General features: G+C 40.3%; 1 pseudogene; it reads right to left on the minus strand.

Moving 5' to 3' along the window:
• Window positions 1–7,261: 7,261 nt before the first annotated feature.
• Window positions 7,262–9,762, minus strand: LOC121488727 (annotated as a pseudogene).
• Window positions 9,763–23,420: the final 13,658 nt, after the last annotated feature.

The following is a 23,420-nucleotide window of genomic DNA, read 5'->3' on the forward strand; positions in this document are numbered from 1 at the left end:
GCAGATGCTTAACTGACTGAGTCACCCAAAGTGCCCATATACTGATATATTTTAGGGCATATATTTATCCCAATGTTTGAAAGGAGGCAGAAAATGCAATCTCTCTTAGGTTTCTGAGGAGAGTGGAGAGTTAATTTGTAAAATGTTCCCAACGGACAACCTGGTTTTATATACTAAGCATATTTAAAATGTTCACATACTTTGACCCCTTAATTCCACTTTTGGAATATATCCTAAGGAAACCATTAGATGTACACTCAAGGATTTATTTATATGCATTCTAATTACATCATGAAATGAAATATTGCAAGTACTCTAAAAATTCAAATAAAGGTGTAAAGCTGTTAAGTCTCTAAACCTCAAAGTCTATTAAAGGATATTGGACAACACTGACAGTATTTTTAAACAATTTTATTATGTAATATTGGATGCATGAGAAAGAATATTTGTCACATGCATGTATAATTTATACATTTTTAAAGGAACACACATGAACCACCTAACAAGTACTAGAACATTCTCAAATATCACTGAAGCTATCTATAATACTCTTGCCTATCTGACTAGTACATGAAAACCTATCCTTAATTTCTTGATTATGGTTATGGTATTGGTATTACTGAAGTGTAACATACATACAGAAAAATGCCCAAATCATACATATATAGGTAGTGGATATTATAAATGGGTACAGCCAGCATCCAGATTATCAAACCGAACTTAAGAAGCCCTCCCTGAGTTCTCTTCCTGCTGCTTCTCCCCGAAGGATTATCATTATCCTGACTTCTAATATCATAACTAGTTGTGCTTGGTCTTGAACATTATATACATCAATCTACATTGTAGGCGTTTTTGTGTATGTCTCACTTCTTTCGAAGCATTGTTATGTGTGGCTATCTCACTTCTAGAATAGTGGACTAAAGGTTTCTGAAAATCTGCTCCTCCTATATAAGAAAAAGAACACTGGCAAAAACTGTTAAAAATGAGCAGTTTCACCATTCTGGAACAATGTGCAACAATTTGAGTAATGTGTTTACTCAAGATAAACAGTGGAATCTTGGTAAGAACAGGGAGTCTTGTAGCTTTTTTAACTTGTCCTAATCACATCCCTTTCCCCAGCTCCAGAGGAGCCTTAAAAACCAGCGATGGTAGCTAGGAAAACAAATAGCATAGCATCCACAGGATGCAGAAGAATGAATTGGGATGAATGGACCCCCAAAGTCCATTCCCACAAATTTACCACATTTGACCCTTTCAGAAAAGCTTCATTCTCAGATCATGTTTTTATTTGAGCTGAAGTGGAGCTCTCTCTAAGTGAGCTACTTGCTTACAAGGCATTTTATAAAAACAAACAAACAAAAATATCATTAGCAAATGTTTAACTTGCAGTTGCTGGAGATAGTATTACTAGTTGTGGCTAAGAAAAGCCTGGAAACCTTAAAAGGGGCAAAAAACCTGGGGGATAAGACATCCCTAAGAAGCTTTGAGAAGCTCTAGTTTATCCCTGGGAACCTGGAAGGCTACATCCATATGCAGAACTGAGAGCATGCGAGAGGTTATGCGCAAGCCCAGCAAAGACCTGAGAAGACCCCAAGCTCTCACCTCTGGCTGACCTTGAAGCTCCGCAGGAACAGGAAGTAAAGGCTAACGAAAAGTTATAAACTGCCTCCTGAAGCACTGAAAACAAATCCCAATGTATATTAAACATATAATAAGGTCAGCAAGGCACAGAGCACAAAATCAATACACAAGTATCAGTGGTATTTCTGTATACTAGCAATGAGCAATATGGAAATGAAATTGGGAAAACAATTACTTTAAAGAGCATCAAAACAAAACACTTCGGAAACTACTTAAACACAAGGCATGCACTGAAAACTACAAAACATTGAAAGAATTCTAGAAGATCTCATAAAAAGAAAAATGGGCACCTGGGTGGCTCAGTTGGTTAAGCATCTGCCCTGATTTCAGCTCAGGTCATGATCTCACGGTCATAAGATCAAGTCTGGAGTTAGGCTCTGCACTGGATGTGGAGCCTGCTTGGGATTCTCTATTTCTGTCTCTCTGCCTCTTCCCCCTCCCATGCACATATGCTCTCTTTCTCTCTCTCTCTTGCTCTCAAAAAATAAAAGATAAAGAGAAACAACCCATAGTCCTGGATCTGAAGAATTAAAACTGTTCAAATGAAAATACTCCCCAAATTCATCGATGGGTCAATGCACCTCATCGTCAGATGAATCATTCCTGGCTATTTTATACCCCACTGAGAGAAAAAGTAATACTTAGAATTATGTTTGTATGAACACAGTATGGGTCTTCTTGCTTCTGCAGTTCCCTGATACCATTTATTTAATGCTGGTTGCATTATTACACACAGTACTGCATCTTCACTGTGCAGCCATGAATATTGGTTCCCAATGACTCAGAAGTTGTAACTATGCTTCGTTGATGATAACTGCAAAGGCAAATATTATCTGGAATATACGAAGGAAAGTATAAACAGTAATTCTTTTTCAGGTCATATCAACCTTACGATTTGAGAACATAGAACTACACATCTCCGATTGTGTCTTCTCTTGAACTCTTTAGGCTACACTCTTAGAATGTGATCTCATTTAATATTGTCCATACCTCTGCCTTCCACACACTGCCACCAGTGAAGAGAGGCAAGGATCAGTGTTCAAGGCAAGAATGGATCCATTCATGAATGGAATATCCATCCCTCACTGAGTGTGGTATAAGCCTGACTGATGAGAGCACAACCTCACCACATTTATTAGTCAGAAGGTCCCTTTAGCATTGTGTAGAAAATGTCTTATTGCTTTCAGAGGGTAATTAGGTGCAGCCATCCCTGAAAGACTGCCTAGAACATGGTGTAGAACCTGTGAAGAAGGTAGATGACCTCTCTGGGTATTAAGGGTGGGTATCCTAAGAATAAATATTCATTGCTGCCATCCCTGCTGCCCTGGGGTGCTACATATCTGAGGCATAACCACGGTCCCAAACAGAGGAGTAAGAATCCATGCAGAGATCCACCCATGGGACTCATTTCCAAGGGCTGACAGTGGACCATTGCTAGCTCAGAGCTCTGAGCTTCTCCTGCATTCTGTCTTGGATAAAAGTCATCCCAAATGTATCAGCACTATTCTGGTGGCCTAGTCTCACTGGAGTATCTAGTGAACCCCACAGTCTGGTTAGAGGTCAAATTCCTGGGGTGGTCTGGTTAGAGGTCAAATACCCGGGGCAGAGAGCAGAGAGTGTGGCCCACATATCCCCTGGTCTGGACTCAGGGCACCCCAACTGGAGAGTAGTACTACTAGCCCTGGCAGGTTTGAGCTACTGGAATGCGACTTAGAAAGTTTTGAGGTTGATGTAGGCTCAGAGAACACAGCCACCCTTGGTGAGTTCCAGGTGTAGGAAGGTGACTTAGAACATTTTGGGGGAAAGCATTCCAAAATATGGGGATACCTGAAGCATGGGGGCACAGAGCAGGAGTACCTCCAGCACAGGTCTAAGAAAGATCTTGGCACAGACTGCTCTTAGTTTACCAAAATTCATTTCCTTTTCTTTTAGGCAGGCAGCAAGATTATATTTTCCAGGTTTCCTTAGTGTTAGGTGTGACCATGTGAGTTCTAGCCAGTGAATTGTATGTAAATGTATGTAAAGAAGTGATATATGCCACTTCCTGACCTAACCCATACACTCTTCCTACATGACATTCTGCTCTCTTTTCCTTTGCTTTATGGTATGTATGTCAAAATTCAGGATGAGTTCGGGAGCTGTGTTTCAAAGGTGACTTAGCTTGTCTTGATTATCTGAATCATTTAATGAAGCAGAACCCTCTACCCCCATGGCAGATTGAATTTCGGGAAAGAAATACACTTCTACTGTATTAGAAAACTGAGATTTCAGAGTCTAGCTGTTACAGTAGCTAAATTAATACAGTAGTATTTTAAGACAATGTATATTTGTGTCAGAATTCTTAAAGTCATTAAAATTTAGCATGTGAAATAATTTAGAAAAGGGTATTGTTGCCATTGAAGGACAAAATAAGTTTACTGAGCGTCGTACCCTAAAATTAGATGTAACTGGTAACATTAGATTCACATATGAGAGAAATACTATAGCTATAATCTATCTTAGTTTTAGCAAGGCTATTGACCATATTTCTAATGGATCCCTTTTAGCTGTATACTCACAAATAAAAGGGTAATGTGTAAGAAGTCAACATGGTTGGAAGTTTCTAGTCAAGTTCAAACAGCTCTGTCATTGTTTCTCTTTCTTCATTTTTAGTAGCAACTTGGATAGAGAGAGATGAGAAATGCTTATCTAATTTTCAGGTGCTGAAAACCAAGATGAGATAATACGATATGTCAGAATCAAGATTGAAAATGATAGACTGAAAAGATGGACTGAAATAAAGAAAATGAAATTCAACAAAAAAGAATGGAAGGCACAGAATTTCATTTTAATGCAACTTACTACAATATGACAGATATGACCTGTTGTAAAGGGTAAAATTGAGGACATTTCTCAAAGAAGCAGTTCAAAATCCACAACTTGCCAGATATGTCACCAAAATGATGCTATAGTTGCTCCTAAAAAAATGGCTTAGATAAAGACTAGGATACAGATAGACCTGGAACCCTTAAAACAGTGATTCTCAGCAGAGTTGGGTTGTTTTTTGTTTTTGTTTTAATTTGTAGGTGTGTAGGGTTTTTTTTTGTTTGTTTGTTTGTTCTTATTTTTAAATCATGCTGTGCTTTTGGCATAGGAAGCATTACTAGCCAGCCGTGCTACACATCCTACAATACACAAACCAGATCAAAACTGCAAAGAATTCTCTTCCACCATTTGTGAACTTCAAATGTCCTACAGGATATTATGGGCAAACATTGTTTATAGTCACCTAACTACAGTTAACATAAAACCTTAAATATTATTACAAGATATTATTTTTCCCACATAACTAGTATGTGTAAAAAGAGAAGCTTATACTTTGCTTTTTGATTAGAACATTATCAGGATCAATTTACAAGTTTATTATGTCACTAGTAGTCATACTATTCACTTCTGTATCAGGTGACATTTGAGGTTGGTGCATTAATGGAGACTTTATGTTTAGGTGCAATCATCTCTTTGTAGTCTACCCTTGTAGTCTTTTGTATACTGCATACATTATTATATGCTACTCCTTAAAAATGTCTCATTTATATTACATATAGGATGTTATTTTTTTTTTACTATCTCTACAACTCGTTATTTCATTAAGCTTTTCACAAAATACAAAACTCAAACATAATTGCGTCCACTACAAAATAGAATATGTGGTTAGCACACAAACTTAAGGATCTTTTTCATTTTTAAAAATATAAATAACAGGGCAGCCCGGGTGGCTCAGCGGTTTAGCGCCGCCTGCAGCCCAGGGCGTGATCCTGGACACCTGGGATCGAGTCCCATGTCAGGCTTCCTGCACGGAGCCTGCTTCTCCCTCTGCCTGTGTCTTTGCCTCTCTCTCTATCTCTATGAATAAATAAATCTTAAAAAAATATATATATATAAATAACAAAAATGTTCGAAGTTTTACAATTTTCTTCTATGTCTCTGTTACTTTTTAAGGCTTTAAGGCTTTGCAGACCCTTCATTAATGTGTACTATACTTGTCCTCAGGGTACACTGCCCACAGGCAAGGAATCCCGTATGGATACATTCCTGGGAGTGACACACACTGATCTATGTTGCCTCAGCCTTTTAAAAACTAAACAACCAATCAGATGTCCTCCAATCAGTTCTCACAATTTCATTAAGTCTCTTTCTACTACAAAGTAGTAATAGAAAGAGGTATGTTCCGAGCAGCATTCAAGCTCTTGTGGATCAGTCATGAAGGGTAAGAGGGAAAACACTGGCTTCTTCCAGGATAGAGTTATTTGCTTTTATCCTGAAAAACTCCAACAATACATATAGTTTATATATATTAAAGATTTATTTATTTTAGGGAGAGTGTGAGTGGAAGGGCAGATGGAGGAGAGGGAGAGAATCTCAAGCAGACTCCCTCACTGAGCACAGCGTTATATCCACTACCCTGAGATTACGACCTGAGCTGAAATCAAGAGTCTCCTGCTCAAGTGACTGAGCCACTCAGGGCACCTCCGTTGCAATAACCTGTATAGTTTAAATGTGGTTTCTATTGAAACATTTTTAGATGAAATCATGTTGAAATAAAGGGCAGTCTTTTGGGTGGGCATTTCTGAAGAGTATTAAAGTCCAGAGGAAGTCGGTGTCAGCAAAGTACCATTGAAAATACATCTCCACCGGGAATCATTTCACTTGCAAGCTCTGGGGGCAGAGTCAGGGCCCTGTCTTTGGAGTGAATTAGAAGGCAAGGGCTTCCAGCAGATATGACCTTCTCCTGGCCCACTAGGATCTTGTTGCCCAGCTTTTGCTGCTCAGTGAGGAGTGCTCACTGCATTTTCACAAAATGCTGGTAATCCGGAAATTGGTCCTCTGAAAGGTAGCTGGGCAGAATGTCCAACCTCACACCTTCCCTTCCTTTTTTTTCTTTTTAAGATTTTATTTATTTATTCATGAGAGACAAAGAGAAAGAGAGAGGCAGAGACATAGGCAGAGGGAGGAGAAGGAGGCTCCATGCAGGAGCCCGATGTGGGACTCGATCTGGGGAGTTGGGGAACCACTGAGCCACCCAGGCATCCCTTCCTTCCACCCCGGTGGGCACTATGCTCCCTGGAAATGCAGTCCCTTCCTTGGGCCCAGGGGTCCCCACTTCCAACATCTCCTGTGGCTCTTCAGAGTAGGATAGTAGGGGGTAGGGGTAGGGGTGGGGAGGCAGGTAGACCAAGGCCCAGCAGCACAGACTCTGCAGGCAGCAGAGGGGTGGTATATGGGAGGATGGGGGTGCCCTCCCTGGCATCAAGTGCTGCAGCTCATACAGGGCATGCTGGGAGGCAGAAGCCCATGGGCGTTCCTGCTGTGGGTTGTGCTTCCAAGGAAGGTGTTCCTGAGGTCACAGGACTGCATGCCCTTAATACTGTTCTTGTTGGTGGGGCTCAGGGGGTGTTAGTGCAGGTGACTGAGGCACAAGGGCCTGTGGTCCCACAAGAAGGCCTCCTTGTCCTCGCTGAAGAGCTGAAGGTGCTCTGGCTGCAGAGCAGGTGAGAGTCTGGCCTCGGAGTGGGGGTGGGGGACCAGGCTAGGGTCAGTGCCCCTTCCCAGCTGTTGACCACTTGGCTGCCAGGACGCTTCTTTAGCCCCCTGTTCTCCCAGTTGTGTAGGGCTTCAGTGGTTTCAGAGAATCAGATATCGTCTCCTAGAAGTCGTTTCCCGAAGTATTGGATGTTGGAACCTGCCTGTTGGGCCTGTAGTTGTGGCTGTAAGTGGAGCTGCCTGCATTTGCAGGCCTCTGGCTCCTTTGGGCCAGCTGCTCCGTCTTGGAAACCTCCAGCCCCAAGCAGTGGGGTTCCCTGCACTGAAAGCCTTGCACATTCTGCCCCCACCCAGACTGGTTGTGTACTGGTGCGGTGGGTAGGGTGGCCCCTCATACCTTGGGTCTGAGTGATAGAAAGAAAGTGAGGCACTGGCCCTCCCCTCCAACACTGGATGGGCCTGTGCACATGGCTCCTGTGATCTGGAACAGCTTTCCTTCCAGCGTCCTCTGTGTGGGTGTTGACTGCACAGGTGGGGAGGCATCCAGGTAGCCCTCCTGGGCTCCTCCTTCTAGCTCCGGGCTACTTTGCCTTCTTAGACTTCTAGGAATGTTCTGGAAAGAAGAAAAGGCTGACTCAGTCCTGCCAAAGTTGCTTCACAAGTTCTGGACTAGGCTTTCTTTCTCTAGATTCTGTGGGAGGCATTGTGGTCTTTGTGGAAATCACCCTCCCAAGTCTTTGGGTACCTGGAAGGTCTCTTGTCTTCACCCACTTGCCTACGGGGTTAGAGGCTGTGGTAATTAGAATATGACTGGTTGCTGTGGGTGCTGTTTCCCTCACTACAATGTGAGCTGTTGCCTTGGAGAGGTGTGGGATGTCTCTTTAGAGAGGCATTCTCTTCATTTTCACGTACTAAAGAGAAATGGACTCTGTAAGAGATACATTTAACTGAAGTTCCAGGCTTCTTCAGTACTCGGGACATTTAGTTATGTTCTAGGGACTCAATGAAGGCAAACCCACATCTAGATCCATTTTGGTTTCCATTCTCATCAAGATTAGCTGTCTTGTTGCAAGCTCCCTGAGGAGCTGTATATCCACTTTCTTTGGCCAGTGCAAGGTAGAGTGTGCTCTTACTACCTATGGAAGGCTGGGGCACCTGGGAAACGTGTGGCTCCAGGGAGGGTCCCAGGTAGAGGCCAGTCAGCACTAGAGTTGGTCAGGTTGGGCCTTCTGGGCATAATTGTGCTTGGGCTTCACTGAGGGAGCCATTCTCCAGACTCCTCTCTAGCAGAATATATGACTGTTCCTCTATGAAGGGAGTTTTCAGAGAGCCTGCGGTTTGCCTGAGGCTGGAAGAACCACTTCTGATCAAAGTTAGATGAAGGCCGAGGCGGCTCAGTGCCGAAAGGCTGCAAGCTGACATTGTGAGCTGGGGACGACAGGAATGCCTCCCCTTTAGGAGGCAAGTTGTCAGTGGCCATGTCCAAGGAACTGGAATGCTGCTGGCTCTAAGACATGAGTGGTGCTCCCTTTCCCAGAGGAACATTATGCCTTTTATCATGACCCTGGCCATCTGCTGAAGCTCAGGCCTCCCTACGTTGGAGAAGCAGGGCTGAAGAGTTCACCTCACACTCTTCTGAGGCTCCCCCTGGGGGTTCATAGAGTGTCTTGACATAGCAAGTGTCTGGCCATTGCATCCCTTCTAGGAGGTAACCTCAAACAGAGGTGATGTCCATGAAGCCTAAACACTTCTGGCTAGAGAAGCCAGGGGGTGGATGCTCAAAGATGCTAGAACTGGGAAAATGAGCTTTAAGGCAGAGGTACCTGAGCTGGTCAGCGCTGCTGGTGGATTTGGCAGGGATAAGAAGATGGCAGGGTGGGTATCCCCCCACTGGGCTCCAGGTTCTCCATGCCCTCCTGGAAGCTGCACTGTCAGGGCCCTACCTCACATTAGCATGCTCATGGTTGTAGAGGAGCTAAAATGGTAGTGTTGGGGCCAAGAAGTGCCGGTTGTGCCCTGAGATGTTTAACATTATGCTGGCATTGGGACGATTCTCCCCCAAATTTGGTTAGAATGCCAAGAGTGAGGTCAGCCTGCAGGTTCACTGCACCTTTGCTGCAGCCAGAGCTTTGTCCCTCCTGACCATGCTGCTTTTTCCTGTGCTGGGGGTCAGAGATGATGTACTTTGGGCTAAAGGTGACAGTGCCTGCAGGTTCAGATCTGCACATATATCTCATTGCCTCTGGCATGGCCACAGCCGTCCTCAGGGTTGTACAGGCTCCACGCCAACTCTGAGTTCAAACCTCGCTGCTGCTTGGGGCTTAGCCACACTCGATCATGGGCAGTTTGGTCATGCAGTGGCTACAGCAGCTGTGCTGGGCGGGTCCTGGGTGCAGGGCTTCAGGGGGCTGAATCCAGATATATTCAAATATTAATGATCTGGAATCATTTTTTTTCAGGTAGATTAATTTTCTACTAATGAATTTCAAGGATTGTAAAGAGAGCATTACAAAATAGTATTGATAAAAAGATGTGTTTAATCACTCCGGCTTGAAAACAACTGCTATAGGTGTCTACATCTCACCTGTATAAAGGTTTCATGTCCTCCAGAATTTAGAATTATTCTAAATAATGATGATTTGTGATCTGGTAATAAGGAATTTGTAGTACAGGCCATTTAAGGAAAATGTCAGCTATCTGGGAATAAAGAGACTATGAGAGGAACTTTATTGAGCATATAATAGGCACCAAGTACGGTGTTAATTTATCGTCCTTTTTTATATCATTTTTTAAAATGTTTACAATAAACTGTTTAGGCAGATATTATTTCCCCCATTTAAAATAGAGGAAGTTCAGAGCATTTAAATAACTTGTCTGGATGAAAAAGCCATTTTGCTGTGAATATAGGATTGAGACCCAATTCTTTGGGTTCAAAGCCTATGCTTTTAACTACTGTGCAAGAAAACATTAACTGGGGCATACTAGCTATCTCCAGTTACTGAAAGGGCTGATGTTCAAAAAGAATAGGTTTTACTTGGGCCATTCTAGAGGCTATAAAGCTTGCAATAGTGAAGAGAAATCAGGTAGTGGTAGATTTTGTTTCAGTTTAAGGAACTTTATCACAACTAGTTATCCCTCAGGAGAACAGACTACCCCAGGAGGTACTGACTGGACAGGATAACAGCAAACAATAAAATCCAGTATTGATTATCTTGGGTCAGAATTATTTGAAGAAATATTTTCTTCATTTGGGTAAGAGGTTAACTCTGTGTGTGTGTTTTTTAAAAAAGATTTATTTATTTTGGAAGGACAGAGAGTGAGCGGGGGGCAGGAAGGGGTAGGGGAAGAGGAGGAGAGAGAATCTCAAATAGACTCCCCACTGAGCACAGAGCCCAACATGGGGCTCAATCCTGTAACCTATGAGACAAAATCAGTAGCTGGATGCTTAACCTACTGAGCCATGCAGGCGCCACTAGATGTTAACTCAATTTTAACTCTGAAATTCAGTGGCTCTTCTGAATTATTTAAGTTAACCTTCTACATAGAGTCCTGACACTTAATCATAAATCCAGTAGGAGCCTACTAGCTTCTATGTATTCTTATCTGCAATTAATTTATACAAATTTCCAGTATTTTATTTATCCTTGAATACCACCTTAAATTCTTTTTGGAGCAAGGTGGCAGGGAAACATGTTTCTCCCCAAAAGTTCATGCCATCATATTTTTCTTACATTGACATTTTTATTTCTATTTGTTGGATTGTGAAGTATTTGAAGATTGTGGTTATATTTTCAGGTTGTCTTTGGTAATGATCCATTGCTATATGACCTCACTTACTATTAGTTGACCATTGCTCTCTTGAAGGTAGTTTTTAAAAAATTCCTTTTATGGAATGGACACCAAAACAAAACATAATTGCATATACTATCTTCACATAAATTGTATATATTATCTTTTTAACTCTGGTCAGCATCTTGGCCCCTCTTTCAAAAAATCTAATGAATTAAGGGGTTAAACTCTGATATATAAAAAAAATTTAGTTATACCAAATCAAGTATATATTGCATACTGAGATATAATAAAAAAATCTTCTAATGATCACTCTCATGATGGATTATTATCCAACACAGCTGCAAAAGTCTTGGGCAGATGAAGATAATATTTTCCCCCAAGTGGATCAGAACATGAATTATAAAAGATTCGAGGCTTTTCAACTCCAGGAAAGTCACCTGGAGTCATACCTTACAGCTATAGTGGTAAAAGCAAATAAAAGAAAGAAATTTTTGACTGAAGAGTCAGTGGTGGATTGCCATTGAGTTGCCCTGGACACTGGTCTGGAGATTTGACCTCAGTGTTTTCAGACTTTATATTTCACTGCCTTGAACCTTATTGACATTTGCTTGTTTACAGTGCTTCTACATAATAAAGTAAAAAGGAACATAAGTGTCTCAGTTAAATATAGGTATAAACTATATAAGGGACATTTGTGGGAGGGTAAACAGTACAGATTAGTTCTTTGGAAAAAAAGAATTTTCTAATTGTAGGCCAAATATTTAGGTTAAAATATCACCAGTGTCTTGAGTTTTTAACTTGTTACTGGCACTCTAAAAATCAGTGAAATATGTCATAATGTTCACATAATGGCTACTCTCTGACAGCAATAGAAAGCAATTATGTTTGTATAGCAGTAAATTTTTTAGACTTTAAAAGAATTATTTCAATATGAATATATTATAGCCTGAGAGGAGAATTTAATTTTAAAGCCTGTATAAATTCTCATCATTCAGTGGCCAGAAGAATTAATGGCTTTCCAAGGCTGCATACCTCTTTAGTTCAATACAGATTGACCTAAAAGTGACAACTTTTGATGACCTGCCTGATTCTCTTTCTACAATTCCATATAATTGTGAGATGTTGGAGCACAGGATTCACATTGTTAGTCTATGCTTTATATACCTACCAAGATACTTTAAACTCAAAGACTGTGTTATGGGTGTGTTGAATTGAGTAGATAGTGTATGTCTTCCCCTGACCTAAACATTTGTTCCCAGTGGGCCTCCCTTAACATTAGTCTGTTTTTTGTCTTTTTACTCCCATGAATATGGTTACTTCTATAGGAAAAGTGTTAAAATGTCAACTGAGAGAAAAATGAGGGCTTTGGAAGGGTCCTTCTTATTGTTCTCAGAGTATGGAATTATTAGTAATTTAGCTAATTGAACGCAGTGCTGTAGGATATGTACACCTCTTCTGAAGGGTGAAAGGGTATTATTTATGATAGGCTGATGAGGTCAAGGTTAAGATAGTGCACAAAATGGGAAAATTTGAGAATTACCAACAGATATAAATCATACTGCCTCAGAAAATCAGATATTTTATCATGTTAGGCAAATATGAGTGACCAGAAAGGGATATAAGGTCCATGGCAATCCAAAAATTTAGTGTCCTGGAGGCTTCCCTTGGGAACTGAGTTGTGGGTTTGAAGTCTTGAAATGGGAGGACAGTGACCTAAACAATGAAGCATTTACTTAATCCACAGTGTTGTCCAGAGAAGACCTTGGATTTTCAAAGACAAATCTATCAAAGAAACCAACACAAAGCAGGTAAGCTAAACAGCCTAGAACTGCTTTGCTTGTATATGTAAACATCAGAGCAAACTTTATCTGAGCTTCAACCTCCAGCCTACTTGCAAATGATGTCATTATGCAGACCTAGCTTTGGCATGAAGACATAATTAGTATTCAGTCTGACAGAAAACCATTTCATTTAATTCCACTGGCTGAGATCCAACCAGCAGTATATATATGACAGCATACGAAACAGGCACTTTGGGTAAAAGCAGGCTTGGCATTAGTACGCTGAACAGTGACCTGGAATAGGAACAGGGACAGAGCAAGGTTGGAAGGAGCAAAGGAACAGAGGGAGTTGTCATTCCAGTTCAGAAACCCACTGAGTTCATGTTTTAGGTGCAAAGAATGAGGTTTATTTAATAAAGATTCTTATGCCCTGTTAGTCATGCTGTCTGACAAATTTATGAACATAGTCATGATTAACTTTTAACCTGAAAAAATTATAGAAATCCTCATAGGAATTTACCTGGAATGAAAATCTGATCCCACATATTAAATGTCTTTTGCAATATGAAGATTGTATGCTGTCTCTTTAACATATTAGTTCTTTCTCTGTGACCCCCAGCATTTTTACTGATCTGGGAACAGTCTGAAAAATATTTAACTGACACAGAGATTACAATTAACCAATGCTGATATTTAATGCCCCAGATGTAACTCCATGGTTCTCTTTCCTGTTCTGTGTCCTGGGAGAGTGACCTGTATAGACTCCATCACCAGTCTTCCTTATCCTATGACTTCTAGTTGGATTTTGTCAGTAGGAGGCACCAACAAGAGATGTTTGGGGATTGAAAGGAAATCCCTGCAGGTTCTCTGTGGGTAGACTCTTCCCTCTGCCGAAGGCTACAATTCCTCTTAGGTGGCACTCTCTATAGAGTACTCTCTCTGAGTTCTATAATCATTTCTGTCCCCTGTCTTTTTCAGGCCTAAGAGTATCACTCTGATCTAAATAACCCTTGGATATGCATCACTGCATTTTCCCCCCTAAACCTTGCCCATGTCTTTGAAAATGGCCTTTATTAAACTTACCTCAAATTGTCTAATTTTGGTTTTCACCTGTTTCCTGATGACTATACCTGAGAGTTACAGGTTCTGACATGACTGGACAAAAGTCAGAATCATCCAGAGAAAGAAAAAGAGAATGTAACTAGAGAAGTCCAGGAGACTGTTGCTTCACAGGAATGAAAAATAGTAGAATTAATTGGTGGGATTTTGAATGGAAAGGAATCTCCAGTGTCTGAGGTCAGTTGATGGTTCATTGTCCTGAAATTTGTGGAAAGGATGTTTCTATAAATTCATTTTTAGTAGAGGACGTGCTGTGATGTTTGCTATAGAAGTAAGGACAAATTAAAGTTGATTTATAGACTATTTTTTAATTTATATTTGTAGTTATGGAATTGATGGTCATGAATGAAAGTAACAGTTTTTACTTAGTCAGTGTGAGAATCAAGCTTTCCATGGTGATCTTCTATCCTTTTCAGGCCCCATGTCCCAGCATTATCATCAAAGCTAGCACATTTATGTGGGTGAATATGGATTAGTAAATGGGAGTGGCCTTCTGGCTCACTTTTCTGATCTTTTCCCACTCCTATTACTTTAGTCTTTATTTCCTTGATTATAAGTAAATCTTATTGATTGATTGAATGAATCTTTAACACAGGATATAAGGCACTTTAACTTTTTTTTCTACTTCAATTCTTTCATTCTCTTCCACTCTCATAAATATTTTTGATATGAAGTAAAAGAGAAAAAACAAACAGGGGAGAGAAGAGCAGACATATGTGGATGGAAGGGGAGCAGTTTATTGTGAGAAAATGGGACAAAGTGAAGCAGGTGCTGCAGGATGCAATAAAACATTCAACTCCTATATATCCTTGCTAAGAATGCTTGCCTCCCAAACTAGGTTCAGCTTAGGTAAATAGTAGAATAAGTTCTGTGATGGTAACAGCAAACAACCACAATATTTTGCAAATCAAGAGAAAACTTTGGCATTTTCGCTTAGTCACAGTGGCCATAAGACTTCAGAGAAGATGCATATTTATATGACCAAAACCTAGCAGGAAAAAAAAAAACTAGCAGAGTTCACAATCTATTATTTCTTTGAATTAGCAAGTATTTTTTGAGTGCTTTGTATGTGTCAGGGATTGTCATATATGCTGGGTGCCTGGCAGTGAATGAGGTGAATGTACATTCCTTTTCTCATGGATCGTACATTCTAGTTGGGGTAGACAGTCAATAAAACATGAGTTAAATACGTAATAGGATAAATAGTGAAACTTGGAGGAGATGATGAAGAAGATGGGACCACCAGTCAACCTGAGAGTGGGACCTGGGCAGTCAGAGGCTCCTCATCCCTTCCCATGTCCTCAGATGTGTGTCTGACCACTGTGGGGACCATTTCCAAGGACACATAAAGCCTTGAGAGAATAAGGTGTTGTTGAGACCATCTGGACTGAATACCTGCCTAGATTTCATTGATTTCCTTGTAAAATTTTGAGATTCTGGAGAGTAGGTCCTGAGATCTGCCTGTATTGTGGCACCCAAGACAAACCTTGTATATAAGTTACCTTTCTTATTAAATCTGCCACGTACCAATCTGGGGTGGTTTGTCTCCTTCTTCTGTCTCTCTGCTTTCTACACAAGGGGGCCAGTTTTCAAACTGAGTAAGTACTCAAGAGAAAAATGAAGCAAAAGGAAGGAATATAGGAAGTGCTAGAAAGGACACAGTTTTAAAAGGGGCAATCAATGAAGGTCTCATCGAGAAAAGACCAGAAGTGGGTGGAGATGCCCATCCATATGTGGATATCTGGGGAGGACATAGGATCAAGAATAACTAGTGCTGAAGCCTCGAGGCAGTAGCACGTTTGGAACATTGAAAAAAAAGAACAAGAATATTAATATAGTTAAAGTACAGAAAGTCAAAGAGGTAGAGGTTAGAGAGAGGCAGCTTGTGTAGGTCAGGGGATAGCAAATAAAGAGCCAGACAGTAAATATTTTAGGCTTTGCAGGATACGTAAGATCTCTGTCACATATGCTCCTCCTTCTGTTCCTTCTGCTTTTCATCTATCCTCCTCTTTCTTTTTTTTCTTCTTCCTCTTCTTCCATTTATGCTTCTGCTTCTCCTTCTGCTTAACCCTGAAGAATATAAAAATCATTCTGTGTTGGAATCTACCGTCTGAATTTGACCTGCAGACAGGAGTTTGATGACCTCTCATATAGATGACTTTAAGGGGGGTGGATATCAGTTATATTTTAGGAGGATCAATTTCTCTGCTCTCTAGAGAATAGACTAGAGGACAAAGATAGAAACAGGGAGATGGTCAGCAAGTCTTGCCAGCTATCTAGCCCTGGACGATGGTGATGGCATGGACTCTGGGATTGCCATGGATGTGGTGAGTTTGAGTCTACATATCTTTGGAAAGAACTGGTGACAGGATTTAATGGTGGGTTGGATATATGAGGGATGCAGAGAAGACATGGATGGCTCCATTTTTTTTTCCCTGAATAGTTAGAAGAGAGAGCTACTGTTTACTGAAATGTCAAATGGGAGGAATCTTGAAAAGTAACTATTGAATACACCAAGAAGAGATTATTGCTAGCTTTGAAACTATTTGTGGTGTTTTGAGGAAAGGGCAAACTCCTGATTCAATTAGATTTTTGAGAGACAAGAGAGATAAAGAATGGAGAGAGTGAATAGGGACAACTCTTGATAAATCTATTCTTTTTATCTTTCAAAAAATTTTTAATATTTTATTTATTTTCTTGAGAGAGCATGAAAGAGAGTAGAGAGCACAAGCGATGAAGGGTAGGGGAGAGGGGCAGAGGGAGAAGGAGAAACAGACTCCCCACTACGCAGGGAGCCCAATGTGGGGCTCAATCCCAGGACCCTGAGATCATGACCTGAGCCAAAGTTAGATGCTTAACCAACTGAGCCACCCAGGATTCCCAAATTTCTTCTTTTAAAAGTCTCATAGAAATGAGATGGTAAATGAAGGATTTTGTAATTATTATTTTTTTAAGAAAGTAGAAATTGCAATAGGTTTGTGTGTCTACGGGAGTGTTGCTCTAGTTAAGGGAAGCTGAGATATAGGAGGGAAAGAGGAGAATTGCTAGAATGATGTCTTTGAGTAGATGAGAGAGGATGAGAGCAGATGGAATGGGAGGCCTTAAATGGAGTTTTGGGTACTGCAACCATTGTAACAGGGAGGAAAGCAAGATACAGACATAGGTGGATGAATAGACGTATTGTGGGAAACTAGAAATCCTCCTTGGTTTCCTCTTTTCTTGCTGAAAGAAAAGCAAGGCCATCAACTGAACATAAATACTGGGGAGGTTAGAGGCTTTAGATTAACTTTCTTTTAGGTTAATTTACGATGCAGTTGTGTGTGAGTAAATGTAGAAGGTTTGCCATGAATAGTCCATGTGAGATTAGTGGATACCCATTGGAAGTGACACTAAACAGTGTGACTTTATTTAATTTTTTTTTCTAGCCACTTGTGGAGTTGCAAAAGCACTGGAGTTAACAAAATGATTGAAGCCAGAGAGAGACAAAAGACTTGAGATAATGCAAGGGGTCATTATAATTTGGATCGTGATATTTTAACTGGTTAGAGAAGGAAGTAGAACATTGAAGAAAATAAAGGTAGTGAAAAGGAGGCAGAATGAATGGATTATAGGTATTGATGGGGTTGAAAAATTGTGAGAGTTGTGCCACTAGATGGAAGGCACTAAAAAGATAGGTAGTGAACGGAGAGTGGGACACTTAAAAATGAGGTCTCAGGATGTTGTAGTTTTTGGTAATGAGAAAGTCTGGGTATGAGCATGAATTATGGCTCTGGTAGGGTGGGAAATAAACTCCTTTTAGAGAATTAAGGAATTAAGAGTCTGGGTTTAGAATAATCATCTATGTGGAAATTTAAACCACTAAGAATCGTCCAGGTATGTTGTTGTAGAAAGTGACAGTCAGCCGGAAGCTAAAAATCTTAAAGGAATAAGCATGAATGACAGCTTGGCAATGATAAGTGGTTATTACAAGGAGAAATGGTGGTGGTATAGTTTGACTGCAGGAGATTCAAAGTTTGTTTTGTTTTGCATTTGTTTTTAGAGAGGAAAGTGAGACTGTGTTCTATAAGCAGCAAGCAGTATGCAGTCCCAGTGATAGGGAGGGAGTGAAAGACAAAACAGTTATTGGTAGGGCTGTCAGGAAAGTCAGGTTTCAGTAGAGAAGGATGTTGGGAGAAAAATGGAGAACAAAAGAGAATATAGGGAATTTTGCTGATGGCTGTCTATGAATTTCAGAGGGAAGCATGGCTAGATTTCAGAGTTGGGTAGAAATGAGGACTGAGGTGTAAAGAATGTCTAGGGAATTAGAGTTGGAAGTTGAGGGGTGCCTGGGAGTTGTGGGATACATTTGGTGCCCGAAGTGATGGTGGTGGTGGTAGTTTCAAGGCAGTCAGGACCGGGCTGCTAGGAAGGGAAGGGTAGGCCTCTTGTCAGAAGCTTGCAGAGATTGGGCTGCATTTTGTTCCTGCCAGAGGGGCTTGTGAGAGGTGGAGGGTGTGGGAGGAGAGTAGGCTAGTGCAGATTAACATGTGTGGGTATATTCAAGGACAGTCTAATGAATACAAGTTATGGTTATGGCACTATATTAAAAATAATTCATTGCCATCATCCTCATCCTCAACAGTGAAATATCCAGTAGTTATTCCCTGCTATGGATTATAATTGTAATTTACATAAATTCTTTATTATTAGCTTCTCACAAATATCCTCAGAAGTAGATACTGTGAAATAAATTTGTAAGTTTTTACATTTGAGACAACTGAGAGCCAGAGAGTTAAAGTAACTTGTCTGAGGCCTCACAGTGAATGGTGAAGCAGAGTTCAAACTTGGGCCATGGGGCTCCTCAGTCACTCTTTCTTTGGTAATACGGACTGTTTTTCCATTAGTGCACATACTCTCTTTTTAATAATCTCACTAGGATTTTTCTCTTCTATGACACCAGACAGAAATCTGTACATGGGGAGAAATGTAGGCTTATCTATTGATGGATGATTTTCTGAGATTATATTTAGAGAAAACTAAATGTTAATTGAAAACCTATCTGTTTTATTAGTGATGTCAAATGTAATGATTTCACTTTGGCGTGGTGTAGTCTGACAGAAAAAAAAATTCCAGTTATAGACTAATTGATTTTTGCCATAATGCAAACAAATAGAGATTTCTATGATCTTTGCTTAACGTAGAATGTGATTATCCTTGCCTCTTTGTGCCCTGCCCACTATAATCTTCAAGCCTCCTCCTTCACTTAAATGCCCTCTTCAATAATTCGCCTCTGGACTTTAATTGGTGATTAATGCTGGGCTCATTTAATGTAGTTTAAATTTGATTATCCAGGGGACCAGTACTCTAGAAACTACAGCATCTGACACCAACAAAAACTGTTTCTCGTGGTCGTTTAGCAAATAACTAAAAGTTGTGGTAAAAGGATATGAAGGGCAATAATCCTGAGAAAGCTGAGAATAGACACAACTCAGAAAATGGATTGCCATGAGCAACTCTAGGTAGATTGTCTTAATTAGGTACAGAAATTCAACGTGTCTGGTCTATTTAATCTTATTTATGTAGTGTGCTGCTATTTTAATAAAAATATGCGTTGTAGTCAGAGTCTGGGAATTCTTTCCCTGGCTTCCTATGGAAGAGATAGCCTTCCCACCTGCTCTGTGCCTTTATCCATCCTTTTGTGGCACAAACCCAATTTGAGGAGTGCCTGTCATGTAGAAATCATTCACTCAATGTTAATGAATAAAAGCAAACACAATCTCAGTTCAAAAGAGATGATTAGCACTCTAAGTCTTATCACGTGGCTGATAGTATATTTGTAGTAGGAATTTTTCCATAGACACAAATCCTCTTAATTTCTAACCATGGCTACCCATTTGCAGATAATGCATTTGGATATGAGAAGTAGGGTGAACAAAGGTGGATGGTTCAGAACTAAACATTTTCCTCTTAGAAAATCAACTCAAAATAGAATTCCCTGCCGATGGCTGGGTCAGAGAGGCAACACCATATGCAATGTTCTAGAAATATATTTGTTGCTGTGGGCCTGCTAATCACATCATCCAACTTCATCCAATGAACTTAAGTACTTGTTTTCTTACATTTCAACTTACACTTCACATCTGTCTTCTCTGTCTTCAAATAACAATTGTTACCACAATTTTTCTAAAAAGTATGAATAATTCTAAGAATAGGCCAATGGAACACAGAAAAAAATACCCCAACTACTTGCCCAGGAAGAAGGTCGGTCCAAGTTAACATTCTGCATGACAAAGAGGTAACGAATGCCTGCAGTGCTAAGAAGTAGAGCTTACGCTAAATCTGCCTTAACTTTAAAAAGCTTGTGAGAGAGATGGCCTTGTCAGGACCTCAAGAATACCAAGTATCTGTAAATAGATATGACTAAGGGTAGATTTTCGTAAGTATATAATCCAAATTATTTTTATCCACTAATACCTGGAAATGATGAAAACAAACATCTACCATCAACATTCATTTTTTTAAAAAAAGGCTTTAAAGCTAAGAAAGTTCTTGGTGTAATGTGCAAAGCTGCCACCTCAGACAAACAGTTGTTCTCCACCTCAGTTATTTCACTATGTATACACTGTCAGACAAACATTTACTCTTCCCAATCTTGAAGATGAAGAACACAGATTGGAATAGTTAAGATCTGTTTTCTCTCACTGTTATGAACACCTTGTCCCTTCTCTTATTTTTTCTTTCAAGTCTACAATGCACTTTGTGCTTGAATTATTCTCTCTAGCAGCCTTCTGTAACTTGCAACTTAGCTTTGATGTTCTCTTTCCAGGCTTTTCAGGGAAGACCTAAAAAGAATCTTAGGAGAGTTAAGACCAGAGGCATCTAAGTGGCTCAGTTGGTGAAGCAAACTGTCTTCAGTTTAGGTGATGATCCCCAGGTGCCTGGATAAAGCCTCATGTTGGGCTTGTTGCTCAGCAGGGAGCCTTCTCTCTCTCCCTCTCCATCTCCCTGCTCACGCTCTCTCTGAAATAAATAAGTAATATCATAAAAAAGAGGGTTAAGACCATGCTACTGAGATGGTGAGATATTTATGCATCAAGCCAAAGGCCACATGTCTAATTCTTGCTCCCTTGTCATTCCCAGACCCTAGAGTTTGCCGTGACTTGGAGGATGAGGTTAGATCCTGGTCCAACAGCACCAAGTCTGGGGCCAGAGAAGAGCAAGACTTAAATTCAGAGTAAATGTAGATCCATAAATCCCTGTTCCACCTTTGTTCTCAGTGATTCCTGATTCCCCTAGTGAATTCACTATTCATTTTATGTGCACAGTACTTCATTTATTCATCTAGAGTGTTTTGAATGCCAGTTCTGTACCCAACTCTATTTTTTGTGCTAGAACAAGATGCCTATAACTTTGAAGAGTGTTCAACATAGTGAGAAGAACAGACATTTTGTCCTGCCCTACAGGGAAGGAGCTTACAGGCAAATGTTTTAGGGAATTATGTTCTCTGTGGCCAGCCATGTGGAAGAGCAGAGGAAAATATGTGAGGAGCCATGTTTGCCTGGGAGGTTAAGTTCCCTCCATGGTATAGGACCCTTCTAACATAATCCTTCTATTTATTTATTTATTTATTTATTTATTTATTTATTTATTTATTTATTTTTCCCATAGGGCTTTTATATCTGGGTTCCTATATATGTTTAAATTTCAGCCTAGCCTTTTATAGTTTTGCTGCTCGTATTTTCAAAGCTCCCTCAATTATAATATTTAAGCAAAGGGGCATCAGATTTTGAAGACCCTTCTTTATTGCCATATCTACCAAGAAGACTTTCCTATTGTAGCTATTAGTTATTCCCCTGGGAAACTCACAAAGCAAATTTTTTCCCCCTTTTATGGCGAATTTTCTTATTCTCGATTGTAAAATAATTGTTTGTGTGTTGCTCTTGATTTGATGATTTTGAGAGTATAGCACAACACTTTTCTTTAACATTAATTAAAACCCACATGAACAGAACAGCCCTCGAAAGCTATTTCCCTCTGCTCGTCCACACCACATAGGCTCCTCTGCTTCTGAAAGAATGGCTAAAACTAGCCTAGGCTTCAGGACCAATCTTTGTAAACCACAGGACACAGTTATCTGTCCTCTCAACACAGTTGTCAGGTGTCAAACTGGGATTCCTCCTGAAGCTTAGTTGGCTTGTAGATGGGATTGTTCAATTGGATCTCCTAATTCTTTCAGGGTCACAAAATGCAGTAATGGAAGGGACCCCAGACAGTCAGAGAACAACACACTTATTAGAGCTAGGGGAAATGTCTTAACTGGGATGCCTGAGGGGTTAAGTGTACTGTAACGTCAATGTGGTTCATTCTCAGGCAAAGATGTGGCTGAGGATTAGGCTTTTCCTACACAGCTTTGGTAATGCCTCAGACATTAGCAGTGCCAGTGGGTGGCTGTGGAAACTTTTACTCCTCCTTTATAATATCCATTAACATTTCTCCTTCCTGCCTCTGTACTTCTTACATACAGACAACAGACATTTTCTCCATCTTATGTTACATGCTATGCAAAGTGAAAGACAATTCCTCTAGCTGAAGCCTCTCCTTACCTCAGTAAGGTTCCTTACCCTAATATTAGCCCTAGTAGAAATGCTAACCTCACCACTGGCCTCAGAAATTCAGCCAAAAAGCTGTGTACGCATTTGTCAGTATTACCTCTGGCCTGAGTCTGGACATTGGTAGGGTTTCCCCTAAGCAGTGTGTTCTAAGAACCAATCCTAGATTAGTTCTAAGGCCTTACAAAACCTTTAGATTCATCTTTGTCTTAGGAGTGTAACCTCTGACTAATCAATTTCTGAAATGGGACATGTAATATTACTATTTCCTTTGTAGGGGTATTGTGATAAAGAATACATGTAAGGTGCTTAGCACAGTGACTACCATATACTAGATAGTGAATGTGTGTAGCCTGTGCTAGTGACGACCATTACAATTTGTTTTCAGGTGAATATTACCAGTAACTTCCATTTACACTAAATCTATCTTCTCTCCCTCTCAACAATATACCGGAATATGTCCCATATATTCCTCAAACTAAATTATGCCTATTATGCCTAGGGAATGCCAGGGCATTTCTGAACTAACTAAAGGTAAGTTACATGTTTTACAAGGGACAAGAGCTCTTACCAGTGGCTTTTGATTGGCCCTGAAACCATTCAGGTTGGACTGTCAAGTCTACATGAGAAATGTAGAACATTACCATGTTCCAGCCAGTCCTGAAGAAACTGGAAAGTTAATTCTGTTTGAGTAATATTATACACATTCCACTCCAGTTTTCTGAGACCTTTAAAAATTTAACTGTTACATTTGTAGTTTGATATCCAGAGAGGGTGTTTATGGTATGAAATTATTATCTTACCAGCTGAAGTTTTCGGTATCACCCTTATCGAGCAAGGACATGTAGCTTTGTTTATGTTAATTCATAGAAAGTGATCAAGTCAATGACAAAGGTGGAGGGAAGAGAAGGGGTGGCATAACATTTCAACAAACATTTGGAAATCTTTGGAACTTAGGGTTGTACAAATAGAATCGACC

The sequence above is a fragment of the Vulpes lagopus genome, chromosome 4 (genome assembly GCF_018345385.1).
Source record: "Vulpes lagopus strain Blue_001 chromosome 4, ASM1834538v1, whole genome shotgun sequence".
NCBI classification, from domain to species: Eukaryota; Metazoa; Chordata; class Mammalia; order Carnivora; family Canidae; genus Vulpes; species Vulpes lagopus.